Source organism: Ambystoma mexicanum, chromosome 7p, assembly GCF_040938575.1.
Source record: "Ambystoma mexicanum isolate Mex_15411 chromosome 7p, UKY_AmexF1_1, whole genome shotgun sequence".
NCBI lineage: Eukaryota > Metazoa > Chordata > Amphibia > Caudata > Ambystomatidae > Ambystoma > Ambystoma mexicanum.
This window is the reverse complement of record NC_090939.1, coordinates 837,645,546-837,660,488: the sequence shown is the minus strand read 5'-3', so window position 1 is coordinate 837,660,488 and position 14,943 is coordinate 837,645,546.

Below are 14,943 nucleotides of genomic sequence, written 5' to 3'. Positions count from 1 at the left end.
GTCGTGTTGTCAGTCTCGTTCTTAAGGAGTGAGTAAGACATAGCGATGAAATACAGGGACGATGGGACATGATAAGCAAAGATCTCCCAATGAAAGAAACGAGTAAAAACATGCTTAAAGTAGAACAGGAAGAGGAACAATATGATGCAGAAATTATTGGAGAGAGAATTGACAAAATATATCAGCAAATGATGCAGAACAGGGAGCGTGGGACTCCAGGGAGTGGCAAACGATCCCTGATACATAAACCACGGGAGGAAGATGAAAACATGTTCAGTGATGAACGCTGAGCATTGTTGTTAAGTAGATTACATTTAGATAGAGAAGAGAAAGATGATAGTCACACCAGTTGGGGTCTAACAATGTCAGTCGAGGAAAGAGAGGCAGGTTGTGAGATAGACGGGGAGGTTACATGCATCCCCCTGGGAAGTCAACATTTGGATAAGAAGGTAAGATGGTCAGATCTGGAACACCCTAAGGAGAGAACACCAGACCTGACACCATATTCTGAACTTTCCTGAAGACAATTGTGTAGTGTGGAGGGAGAATCCCCACCCTATTTGAGCAGGTTAAGGTTGTTACCAGCACGAAGGCGAATATGGACGATTACCCCCGCATTGGGTAAATTAATAATGGGATCCAGTTATGGGATGGGGTTCTCACAGTTCCCCTGGCTAGAGAATGTGGGGGGGGCAAGACTGCAATATATTCCATGGCCCCAGATGGATATGGATAACTTAAATTGTAAGTTTCCTAGTTTGATTTCGGGGGCTGGGAAATGAATATACAAATTAGAGAAAATGACAGGGAGAAACACACTGGCCATAGGAGACATAAAAGGTCTACTGACAGCTATTCTTGGGGAGAGAGCTGATGACATTTGGAGATGAGGGGGATATGCGAGTGTGACAGCACAAAACACAGTGCATGATGGAAGCCATTTAATAATTGCAGGGCAGATGTTTGGTGGGCTCTCAAGTTACAGTATCCTGATATGTCTGATATGGGCACAATTATGACACGTAAAATGAAAGTAGATAAGTGCTTATTGCACGTAAATGCTTATATTCAGGATATTCAAGAGAGATGGCAGCTTGAAACAAGTGAACCATGGGAAAAAACAGCGTCACTATTCTATCATATTTTGTGTCAGGGGTAGCCAGAACAAATTCAGAGACAAATGAAAAAACAAGTAGGAATGGAAGCGAAGTCGTGAGCTATATACAGTTAACTATCATGCATCATTGTCGGTTATTACAAGAAAAGAACAGAAAGAAAGATGAGAACAGCAAGAATGAGGAAGCTAAGTTAGTTACGAAATAAATTGTCAACATTTTCTATAGAGGGGGCAGTATTGACAAGTGTCGAAGGAGTAGGGACGCAATAAATAACAGGTGCATCACAGGCGAATAATGCACACCAAGTGGATCAAAGTTGGTATGGGATTTTGCCACGAGATAGAGGTGGACGATTTAGAGGAAGAGGTGGATTTCAGAACACCCAAGGTGGATTTTAGAACAACCATGGTGGATTTCAAAATGCCGAGGGTGGGAGTCAGAATAATTAGGGAGGATTTAATGGTGGGTTTGCCAGAGGGCTACCCCCAGTGTGTTGGAATTGTGGGATAACAGGGCAAATTGTGCATGTATGTAGAGGCTGAGGAAATATGCAACAAAATGGACAACCTTCAAGAGGGGGGACAGCTTATCCACCGCCATACAGTACACAAACACAAGATGGCTTTGCCCAGGACCACACATCTTATCAGACACAGGCGCTGCAAGCACAGCAGGCACAGCAGCAGTGGTCGGTGAAAATGCACCCACCGCAAGGGCAATCGCAACAAGCACTTATGCAAACACAACAGAATGCGAATACAGGGCAAATAATGACACCTAGAATAGGAGGTGTCACTGTGATAGGAGGGAATCCTTTCACGGGGACAGGGATGAATTTGTACCCTCAAAAGGACAGCTCATATGGTGACTTGACGTATTCAGTACTATCAGTAACACCAGACCCCCAAGAGGAACCAAGGCTCAATGTGATGAAAGGAGACACATCTTTTTGTTTTCTCATAGATATTGGGGTGGCTCGCTCTTGCATCAGGGAGTGAGAGTACCCAAAGTCAGGTATTGCCATGAATGATCCAGGGTTCTCTGGAGCTTCGAATTTAGTTCCTTTTACAGACAAATTACCTGTTTCTATAGGGTAGTCTGACATGCCTGTCCCCTTGTTATATTCGCAACAAATGGCAGTTAATATTCTAGGTAGAGATTTAATGAGGAAACTTAACATGACAATTTCATTCACTGATCGAGAAATAGTGTGCTCCACTCCAGGAATACACTATTTAAATGTCGGAGCATTTACAGGACAAGTGGCTCTACAGGGAGTCCCGCTAGATCCGGAAGCCTTCATTTAGGGGGTGAGCATTCTATTAACATGGCTACCTGGATTATTAGGGAAGATTGTGAGGATACCCGGTGAATTCTTATTTAGACCACAAGTACCTATGGATGAGGAAGAAGGGCAGACTGTTCCTATAGAATTGGAAGCAGCTATAGTACGAGGATAAATAGCAATGCTTGAAGGAGTAGATGACGAAAGAAGAGCATGGAGGACAGTGAAAGCCCTCATGGAGGGATTCAGATTGACTGACATAACAGGTTACAATATGTTTAGAGATGAACATATAGATGATGAGGTAGTGTTTTTTAGAAGCATTACATATTGGATAATAATTGAGAAAAGGGAAGTCCCACAGGGAATGGCGCTAATGCGGCAACGACCAGCGTTCTTTCAGGAGGACCTACAAAAGGTGCCAAGTGTCCTTTGGACTATGGGCCCATATGATGTAGGCTTAATAAACAGAATAGGAGAGGTTAAAATAAAACTCAAGCCAGGAGCAATTTTAACCCAAGCAAAACTGCACCCTATGTCTCGAGAAGCTGATAAAGGCATATTTAAAACTATTTCAGCGTTGATGAATCAGGGAATTCTAGTGCTATCGAAATCCCCGTGCAATACTGCAGTGTATCTGATTAAACAGTCTAAAGGGGGGTCGTGGAGATTTATCCAGGACTTGCGCCCTCTTAATAAGATTGTAGAAGCAGGGTTTCCATTAGTTTCCGAATCCTGCAACAATATTGTGTAGCATCCCATTTGAAGCTAAGTAGTTCACTGTGATCTATTTAAAGACTGTGTTTTTCTCGATCCCGCTGAATAAAGACTGACAAGACCTTACATCCTTTACATTCAGGCAAAAGAGACTAAAACATACCCGTTTACCTCAAGGGTACTATGAGTCCCCGTCAATTTTTAACAGTGTCCTATAGATGGATTTGGGCAACATTGAACTCAAGAGTGGACTCTGACTCCGTGCGCAGATGACATATTAAGCAGCAGTGAAACAGAGGATGAATGTAGGCAGGACTCTGTGCAGTTGATAACTATATTGGCAGACAAGGGATACAAGGTAGACAAGGAGAAATTACAGTATTGCCAGGAAGAGGTGTTGTACATAGGTCAGTTAATCTCACATGAAGAAAAGAAAGTGACACCTGAAAGAGCTGAGGCTATCATGAAAACATCAAAGCCAAAACAGTGAGGCAAATGCAGCAATTTCTGGGCATATGCAAATATTGCAGGGCCTGGGGGTTCGATTACAGCACACACTCAAGCACTTAAGAAAGCACAAGTTGATAAGGAAAAGATAGAGTGGACTGAAAAAATGGAGGAAGGATTTGAAGAATTAAAAAGAGCAATCTGTACAGCTCAAGTTTTAGGAATTCCCAATTATAGCGAAGAATTGTATTTTTGTTTTCACACACCAATGAGTCAGTAATGACAGCAGTACACACACAAAAACCAACCCTCGGGTATAAATCTTTGGTGTATTACAGTGGGATTTTAGACCCAGTTATAAGAGGACATTTTCCATGTGAACAATCTTTGGATGCTGCTGCACTTGCAATTGAGAAGTCCACAAGTATTACCATGGGCTGTTCCATGACTCCATACGTGGAGCATGCCTTATTTGCTATTTTAGAGAAACCCAAAGGTACATTGACGTCACAAAGAGCATCTGCATATGAAGTGATGATTTCTAATCCAGCGATTTAAATTGTCAGATGTGAAATAGTGAACCCAACCACGTTTCTAGCTAAACCTATCGAAGAAGGTGATCATGTGCATGACTGCTCTAATTATGTTGAATTCTATTATGATATACCCTGTGTGAAAGATAATGCTGTAGTGGGAGGGGAGATTCTCTTTCTTAATGATTCTTCAAAAATGGACCCAACTAGTGTGGCGAGGCAGTCAGGATCCGCAGTTGTAAGACATAGATTAAATGTTGAATTTGAGGTAGTGGCGAGTGCAAGACTACCGTCACATTTTTCAGCACAGGCAGCAGAATTGGCAGCTCTTATTGTTGAGCCTGAGAAACACAAAGGTCAGGAAGTGACGGTGTACAGTCACTCCGCCTATGTGACATCAACTATACACGCAGGGCTGTCACGCTGGAAAAGGACGGTTTATCTCCATGCAGCCGGCACTCCAGTGCAACATGCATCTTTATTGGACAGGCTCATTAAGGTACTACAACTCCCCGTGGCCATAGCGGTTGTGAAATGCTCAGCACGTACTGAACAAACAGACTTTATCTCTCACAGAAAACGAAGCTACAGATGAAGAAGCCAAAAGGGTTGCATATTCTTCCAAAATGTCAAGTTTCGAAACTGAAAATATTAAAGAAGTATAAAACCGAAGCATGTTAGTATGAGAGGGAATTAATATGCTGTCAATTATGCAACTAATAGAGATACAGGGTAGAGCCCCGCAAGAAGAAAAGGGTTATGGAAATGCAGGGGTGTTTATTATCCCCCACGGAAGCACTATGGAGACAGGAAAGCACTGGAGAGCCAGTGATGCCAGCGGAATTAATGAAAGTGGCACTTGAGCAGCTGCATTAGCCTGCACATATAACCTGAGAAAGTCTTGCTCTCACCATTGCAGAAGACTGGTTTGTCCCCAATTTGTTGGAACACTTTGTACAGTACATTGTGAATTGTATGTGTGTCAGAAGATAACAGCTGGGCATACACTAAGAACAATCAGAGGAACAATACCCCGTCTGAATGGTCCGTTTCAGCATTTGCATATCGACAATGGCGATATGCTGCAGACATGTAATGGACATAGGTATCTATTAGTGGTGGTGTGTCCCTTTTCCCGATGGATCAAAGCCGGTCCTTGTTCACAACCTAATGCTACTTGCGCAGTGAAGTTTCTAGTGTGCAAAGTATTTCCGAGATGGGATGTGTGCGAAGTATTGAGGTCCGATAATGGGCCACATTTTGTCAATGAGCTGTTTGAACAACTAGTGCTCCTATTAATGATATGTTTTTATTTGCTTATCACCCATTAGCAAATGAGATATGTGAGAGACTCAATGGCCTCCTTAAGTAAAGGATAGCAAAGATTAGATTAACGTTGAACAAGGGATGGATATATTGTCTACCCTTAGCCTTGTATGCCCTTCGAAATCAGCCAGGTTCGGACCATCACCTTATGCCCCATGTGCTTGTAACAGGGCGCTGCTTGATGATGCCCCTTATTCCCCCATGTAGAGTCAGGAGTGATGCCCAGAGTGTAGCGCAGACTCTAGGTGATGAAATGCACGATTATTTGACATGTATGACTACCAGGGTTTCTTTTGTTTCAGATCAAGTCAAGCATCAGAGGGAGGGGTCATGGAACACAGAAGAGGACGGCCCAGTAACCAATCCGAGTGAATTATTGCCACCACCAAAGTTGTATGTTGGTGACCAAGTACTTATTAAAAACTTTACCCGTAGATTGTATGGGCCAAGGTTTAATGGACTTTTCTGTATAGAAGAAGATTCCCCTACTGCATTCAAGGTATCTGGAAGAGGCGATTGGTTACATTTGTGCAATGAAAAGATCTATAAATGCAAGACCCTCCCTTTAGTACCTGCTGACCAAGAAGCATGACAAGAAGAAGAATTGCTGCGTGTGCAGACCTGATTGATGAACAGGAAGAAGGATGATAAAACAGTGCAAGATTGAAAAGATATTTCTTTTTTGACTGGAATTCATTGAACACTTCTTCAAATGTTAGCAGGAGGTGCATGGGCTTGTAGAGAATTTCAGAGCTTAAATGTACTTTTAGAGATTCTTTGGAAAAAAATAATGATAAAGCAAAATCATATTGATACTATGCCGAAGCGCCTTATTAGAGATTGGAAGAGAATTCAATACCCTGATTCCTTCTTAGGAGCATCTCTATTTCAAGGATAATACATGATACCCATCGACAGTGACACACATAGGCTTGTAGTTGCCATTTTCAATCATACCCTACCCTTGTTAGGAGAGATTTTAATATTCTCATGCTTCTTCATGATTCAAAAAATGGCCCAGTGATAATAAAACATTTAATTGCAATAATTGAGCAGATTGTGCAACTGCAAATGTGATTGGAATAAATGGTATTAAATATGATTCAGGATGAAGAAAATGCAGTTGCAGGGAGACTAGCAATTCACACAGAAATGGCGTGGCATTCAAAATGTTTTTCTAGACTCTTATGCCTGATGTATACATGCATGGACTTTCTCTTTTTCTTTCTGTATCTTACATTTCAAAGTCTTTATCATGCTGATGGTTCAATCGAAAACACGACACGTGGTTTTTCTGAGTATGATTACAAATGATGATAATTTCTTTGACCTATTTGGGCATGTAAGGCGACATAAGAGGGATGCAGACGAAGATTATCAGGGGATAAATACCTATCTTGATAATTCAGCTCACCTGGGGAATAAGATGTGTTACCAACATATGAAAAAAGGTGGGGGAGAGAGCATCTGATGAGAGTTGCTGTGTCTGCTCTCTCATCCCCTATGCCATGAGTAAAATAAGGACATTCATTTCAAAGGAGATGCCGGCACATGATGCGAAGTGCCTCAGCCATCAAGCAGCATGGACTACTAGGTCAGTTCCAAACGAGGTGGGCAACCATGCGATGGCAATCAAGATAGTGTTTCGATATCAGGATAATTATATCAAGACAAAACAAATGGAAAAAGAGCCTGGATGGACAGACAAGATGCTTGTATATCCTTCTGCGGGACAAGACAAAGAGATGAAGAGGATGAATTTCTCTGACAAAACTGAAAAAACTGGAATGCTTGGATGCTGGGAGCACTCACAGCTGTTAATCTATGGACAAGTGATTACAACCAAAGGATGGGAAGATGGGATGATATCTCCTGTGCAGCTCATCTACTAAGGAAGGAACCAGTGTATGAGGTGCAGAAGGTAAATGACAAGTGCTTAAAGTCGTTGGCCAAGAACTCTAAACTGCTGACATGGGTGGATGATGAAGCAGGACCACAGGCTGTGGTCCCATAGGTGAACACAACAATGTGCTTTCAAAGCACAGGTAAAATCCAAGTTGGATAAAATAAGGGGTACAAGAACATAATTGATGTCCCAGGAATGAGGAAAGAGACCGGTGTCCTAATGGATCATTATTGGACCTGTGGATCTAGAGCATACATAAAGCCAACCAGGAACCCATGTTCCAGCCTTGGCGCTTCCTCGGAGCGACCTGAAGATCGAGTGATTTCCACAATTGGATGAGCACTTGAAAAAAAGAAGGTCACTCGCACTCTGGTGGATGAAAAGAGAAAATTATTTCTCATCAAAATCAATAAAGGCTTTTGAAGATATCCCTGATGAACACACGTTGTTTAGCAAGACTGCTATGATAATGACATCTATATTCATGCCTGGACTCCAAACAGTAGTGAATGCCAAATGGCTTCAGATTACCAGATGGGAGCTGTCACAGACAATCAACACCACTATAAAAGGATTTAATGCCATAAATGAAGAATTGAGGGCCCTAAGGTTGATGACCTTCCAGAACAGGTATGTCCTTGATAAGATTACAGCAATGAAAGGAGGTGTTTGTGCCAAGGTTGGCCGTCTTGCTGTACTTTCTCACCATCTCACGACGGTGAGAAGGGGACTCTGACGGATGCCATAACTATGTTGAGAGAACTACACACGAAAATGGAGGAAGAGACAGAGGATATTGGAGATGACGATTGGTTCTCATACCTGTTTTCATGGATTCCAGACTGGATCGCAAGTATATTCAAGTTCCTTTGAGAAATAATTGTGATGATAATGTTCAGACTGTGTTATAAGGACAATAATTGTACAATGCCAGAAAACAGCAAAGAAAGCAGCAGGAATGAAGATCATGATCGATGTAAAAGGTGAAACAGAAGACAACGCTCAGACTGAAAGTACCATCAGAGACCACATAAAAGCAAGTATTGTGGCAACTGAGGTAACAAAGTTCCTGTATCCAAGAGATCATAAGAATTATGTGTGTCGTTGGGTTTTCTGTAACCCATTTGGGGAATGCAATTACATACCAAAAGTGCAGGCACCCCTGAGGGGGGTGTCAAAGATATGGATACCAAATAAACCTTTCTTCAAGAAAAGATCCAAAGAAGCAGGAATACTTGAGGAGGCGGTGGAGGGCTCGACCAGAGGGGGGAATGTAAAGGAGCAGACGTATATATATATTCAGGAGATCCTGTACCCCTTACCTCCCCTGTATTAAAGCCTTGAGACCATGCCCTGTCTAACCTCAGCTACTGTACCAATAATACAGCGAGCATATGGAAGACATTATCCATTGAGACGACCATATCGAATGTATCCTCGAGATGTATCTTCCTAACTGAAGGAATATGAGAGATAGCTAAGAAAATTAACTGATGGCATCATAAGAAAGTATGCACAATGTCCAAAGATACTTAATAAAGATGATGTATGGCTCCTAGAAGACAAATGACGAAGTAAAGAATCGAGTGACTATTAAAGTAAAAAAGAAGAACATTACACGTTAACAAAGTGCTGCAGAAAACAGAAGTTTAATGAATGTACAGAAACTGTAACGTAAGATAGATCAAATCATCATATAGGTTAGCTACAAGTAGTGAATAGAATGCAGGCTCTGCTGTCATTGTATAGAAACTGGACATTGGTATCATGGAATAGTAAGCCAAAGAATCATTAAGAAAGAATGAAAAGCTGTGTCGCAGTAGAAAAGCAGGTTATCGGAGCTACGTTGGGAGGATGTCTGGCCTGAAGTCAAGAACTGAGAAGTCAAGGTCAGCTATCTACTCTGAAGAAGAACTTGTGTGTGGAGGATGAATCATCTCTCGTTAACGTGCAAGAAAGAACACAAAGGATGCCAAGTCTTAATTCATTTAAAACATTTAAAAGCTTGCAGAATAAACAGAATCGTGGTCTCTTGTCACTTGAGTCAAGGATGAACATAGAGTTTGAACTTGCAGTTGCAGACACAATAGCGAGTGCTCTGACACCCGTGCATTGCCAGGATGAGAATGCTCTGCAAGGTCAAGTACAAAGACAATTTCATGGCTGTGGGCCTGGGTGATGATAGATGCTGGGGAAATTAGGTGGTATGGCAGCCCCATGTTCTATCTACTTGCACCTGGATCTTGGCTTACATGCTGCTAATTGAACCACATGTTCTGGACATGGCACAAGCATGCCAAACCAATTGTATTAATTCATATAACAAAGGAGCTTATAGCTTAAGAAACCAATGAAACACTGGATAACTGGTTTTGCTTAAATGACACGTATGACGAGGTAGGCATAGGTTGTCCACCTAATATCGGACAGCCAATAATAAACCTAGCTCCTATATGATTGTATATCTAGATGTGTCCCTTACCCAATCCCAACCCTTGATAGGTTTTTCACTATTGCCACGTAGTATGATGTCACTCTGACGCATAATGAAGAATATAAATGTTATTTTTTGGGAAATCACTGAGAGACTGAGCATACATCTGCTGATGTTCGTTGTAACCTCCCTGTTTTAGATCATTGTTAATAAAACAGTAACTTACCATCTTCTTGAGTTTGTCTGGTTATTTGGACTCAGAATTATTCTGGTGTAATCCCATCCAGTAACAGATACATGTACCAAGGGCCATATGCTCAACGCGCCCGCCTCATTGAACACAGCCCAGCTCAGCTCGTCAACCCTATGACAACCTCGACCAGCAAGTGTGGATGCCTCACACAATGATATAAGCGGACTCACCAAGTGCAACATCATCACTTAATTGCCGGTGTGCAACAGTGGAAAAGCTTGCATGGCTCCGCTTACATGGAGAGTGGGAAAACAACTGAAAAATAAGTCAAGGATCCAGGGCAAGGCTTTGGCTTCTCGTGCCTTGCCACTCCTCCCTGTCTGCCATTCCTCTTGACACTCGGTTGGGCCTGCCACACGTGGATATGGAATTGCAATTCCCAGTGCCCTCATTCCTGTGCCCCACAGCACGGTGCGCCAACTCAGGCACTCCTGTGAATTCAAATGGCACCACGTGGGTGGCGAACTCCCTTGACCAAGGTGCTGCCCTGCATGGCCATCTTTTCCCGCTGGCATTTAGTTGGTGGTGTAAGGAAGTTAGGGCCTCACTACGAGTGTTTTTCTATCACAGGGTGTGATATTATGACAAAGAAGGAAGTGGAATACTAGGTGTCGTACTAGACCAGAACTTGAACATGAAAGCCCATTTGAGCAGCATAGTTTCTTCCGCAGCCTACTATATAAAGCTGCTGGCTCACCTCCGGCCATTCATTTCGCAAAAGAACTCTGAACTAATAGCAAGGGCTATTTTGGGGTCAAAGATAAACTACTGCAGTATTCTGCTAGTTGGCATCCCCAAATCAGAATGCAACTGCCTCCAAGTCATTCAAAATAGTGCGGTGAGAGTTGTCACCGGACTTAAATGGAAAGATGACATCTCGGACGCCAGACGTGGTTTGCACTGGCTCCCAGGGAGGCCAGGATTAATTATCGTCTACTTTTAATCGCCCACAAATGCTGTGCCCTATCAATGCCAGTTTACTTGAGTGAGGTATTATTTAAGAAACCTAGTCTAAGGCTCCTCAGGTCTAACAATACCAATCAGCTGAAGATGCCAGCCTGCAAATCCAGCAAGGCTATGAACTGTGCGTTTGGTATAGCCACACCCAGGGCATGGAAAGCCCTTCTGCTCGACCTTAGAGAAAAGGGCTCAACAGCAGTTTTCAGAAAGAGGCTTAAAACCCTGTTATTTTTCTGATGACTGCTATGAACCTAATATCCAGAATCAGTGTATCTAGACTGTGTACCTCTCTCTCCCCAGGAATGTTCCACTTTTCTGTCTGTCTTGTGTGCTCTGTTTATGTGCGCCCGTAAACCTCAGGGTCCTTGGTGAGTATTACAAATAGAATAAAGTAAAGTAAAGGTATGGATGAGTCCCTGGGGGGCAATGGTCATCCTTATTGACAGCGTCCATCCCATGGACTGTTCCTGTGTACCTGTTCCTCTGCAGAGGATGTAAGACTACCTTGTCGCCAAAAATGTTGTGGGTTATTTAGATAACAAATGACACCAGCCCCAGTATCTTGGAAGCAGCTTTAATGTCTATCACAACACCATGGTAAATCCAATAGGTACAGATAAGTTTAAGACATGACATACACCACTGGCCATCCACAACCTTGCCAGCCTCAGATGTAACTGACTACCACATAACACTCTATCAGATACAATCATACCATTCACTATAACACCTACATTCTGACATCACCACTTGCAGCCACAGATACATGAGACTACTACACATTTCCAGGGATTCAAAAAGGGTGATTTGTACAAATATCACTCTTAAGCATTCTATTGAGAACATAAATGATACAATTGAGCATATGTAAGTGGAAAGGTGATTTTCGTGTGGGTTCTTGAATATGGGGTAGAACGTGAGGGGATCATCAAAGATAACCCCTGGGATTTTAGCATGACAAACCAGGATAGAAGGAGAAGCCATAGTAGGCATCCAGCTGAAAAGTTGGGGAGTTGTAACTGAGGAGTCCATGTAGATAATCCCTATCTTGGAGACATTCAGACAGGCCTATCATCCAATCCTAAATATGGGTGAGGCAGGAAGAGATGAGCTGTGGGTTTGGCACCGAACAACCCAGTCAGAAGGCCATATGTCTGTCATCCACTAAGGTTTGCAAAGAGCTGGAGAAAGGAGCAATGGGAATATTAAGGGTTTTAGGTAGACATTAAAGAGCCAGGAGGAGAGGAAAGAACACTGCGACTTCCATAGAGGAGACTTGGGTGTTAGGCGTAGGTGCCTTGCTGTAGACCTCCCCCTGCTAGTTGGTTGGTCCACCTTGAGTATCTGCCCCATGTCCTTCAAAAGGGTCTCCCTCTTAGACCACTTGCTTGTTGTGTCTTCAAATTTTTCCTTGAATAGCCTTCTTCAAACATTTCCAGGGTCACCTTTGTTTCTCAGTTCAACTCTGGCCCCGACAACAGACTCAAAATGCATTGTTTTCCTTACTTGAATGAGAGGTTGGGTCTGTGACTTGGCACACAACGATGTATCACCCGTTGGCCATGGCTGATGGGAGTTGTAGTCCATAATAACTTGAAATTCAAGGGTTGCAGACCCCTGTCTGCTTCATGGGGAAATAATTAATAATGGTACTACAGTTTCTTCAATGGTATAAGCTGAATTACACTACACTGTGGCAAAAGCATATAATCACTCAAGACTAGCTTCTTTTGAATGCAAGTGAGCCAGTCTCGCCGAAATAAAGAAACAGGATAAAAACAACATTTACAATATATTGGTTGGTACTGGTATGGGGATTCATGTCAAACAGTGAGTGAGCCATTCTTTTTTATTTATTTATTTACTTATAGAGGTTTGATCCATTATAGACCTTTCACATATCATATACCACAATGTGATCAAATACACAAATACATGTTTGTTATATCATTCATATAAATTCCTTTTAAATCCATTCAGCTTATCTTTAAAAGATGGACATTTCATCAAAACATTTTACAATACTATAAGTAAGGGTACATAATCGCCCCTTCTCATACGCTCCCATAGGGCATCTTTCAACACTCTCTTACATCATTCACAAATGTTCTAAAACACTGTAACCGTATTTCTAATAATTTGTGGGATATGAAAATGAAATGATAGAGAGTTTCTGAAGGTCTTTCGATCCACAGAATCGACCTGGTTGATCTTCTAATGGAAGTCCACATCTTATCCGCATTACTTGCTTTGTCAAATATAGATTAAAACGTATCCCTGAGAACATTTATCTTACATTGGGGCATGGAAATAAGCTGTACTATCCCGCTATACTACCATGTCTAGAGCCTATCAGCACAATCGCTTTATATAGTTTGTATATTTTTACTTCTGATTGTGTTTGACACTGGTCAAGCTCCCAATGTTTTTTCTTAACTTTTAATGGTTTTCTCATTAATACGTTTTTTTGAACATGTAATTCCATCTAAGTGTTTTACATTCGATTAACAAATCACCCAATACCAGTGACCCTAATGGGAGCTGGATTTTCACTAGATCTTTAAATAAAGTATTTTCAAGTGGAACAATTCTTTTTAAGGATAGTTGTAGGCATTTCCAGAGAATCCTGGCTGATAGGGATATTAGTCCTATTTAATTCTGAATTGCATATAATGGGATACACAGAAGAGCAAAGACGGATATCCACACCAGACCTTCTGAATTCACAAGAAGGGCTTTAGTGGGATGCTGGTTACATTTCAGCCCGTATATCATACCTGGTACTACTTTTTTTTTGGTTGTAGTATGATATCACGGGCCACAAAGAACATCTCCCAAAGCAGAATTTAATGATTATAAGTTGAGCTATATATGTTGTGGACTTAAGTCTCAGTCTTTTCTCAACAGCCCCGTTATTGGGTCTAGTTGTCAGTTGAAACCCCAAATATGTTGTTTCTCTCACAACTGTAATTTGATCAATTCCAATATACCAGTTGTGAAATCTCTTTTATGTTGAACCCGTAAAATAGAATATAACCGTATTTAAACTGTTTATTATGAGACCATTTTGTTCAGTATATTTTACAAGCTGTTCGAGACTGCGTTGTAGGCCCACAGGTGTATACTCGTAGATCATAATATCTTCAGCTAACTCTAGCCACTGTATTCTTCAAGCCCCCACTTTAGGCGGGGAAGATCTAACCCCCTTAAATACTTCTCCCAAGTCAGACAGATGCAGATTAAATAGGTTCGACTAGCACACAGCCCTGTCAGAGGTTCTTCCCCGTAATAATCCTATCTTTTAGATCACTCTCCAAATTAATTCTGACTTGTGCCATTGTTTCAGTGGCATGCCAAACATCATTTTTCAGTTACTTAATTTCCTCCAAAGAGTATTCTTGTTGATAGCATCATAGGCCCCTGATACGTCAATGCTTACAAAGTAAACCCTTATCCCTGGCTTTGCTGTATTGACATTATTAGCCCATTTACGGCCGTTCCTTGGTCTGGCATAAACCCTGTTTGGATTTCTGGTAAACACTTTATGTTACCCATTTTTGAATTTCTTTTAAAAGGTGTGCTGAAAACACTTTATTACAGGTATCTAGTAATGTTATTGGGTGATGGTTGTTTGGTACTTCTCATGAAAGTTGGAACAATATGGGCATTATGCCATGAGATAGTGAGATAGGCATTGTGTATGAACTACTTATTTTTATTAAACACTGGGTGCAATATTTCTGACCCTAGGGTAGTATACTCTTTAAGTACACGTGTGGGTATACCACCTGGGCTTGCTGCTCATGAATAAAATAAATAAATAATTGTCCTCCTCAATATTGAAACTCCTTTTTGAATCTAGGCATAATACCAGCTGACGCTTACATTTCTTTGGGGCTCTTAAAGATTTTGTAAAAGTACTTTTCCCACTTTTCCTTTGATATTGGATTTAACTGTACAGTTT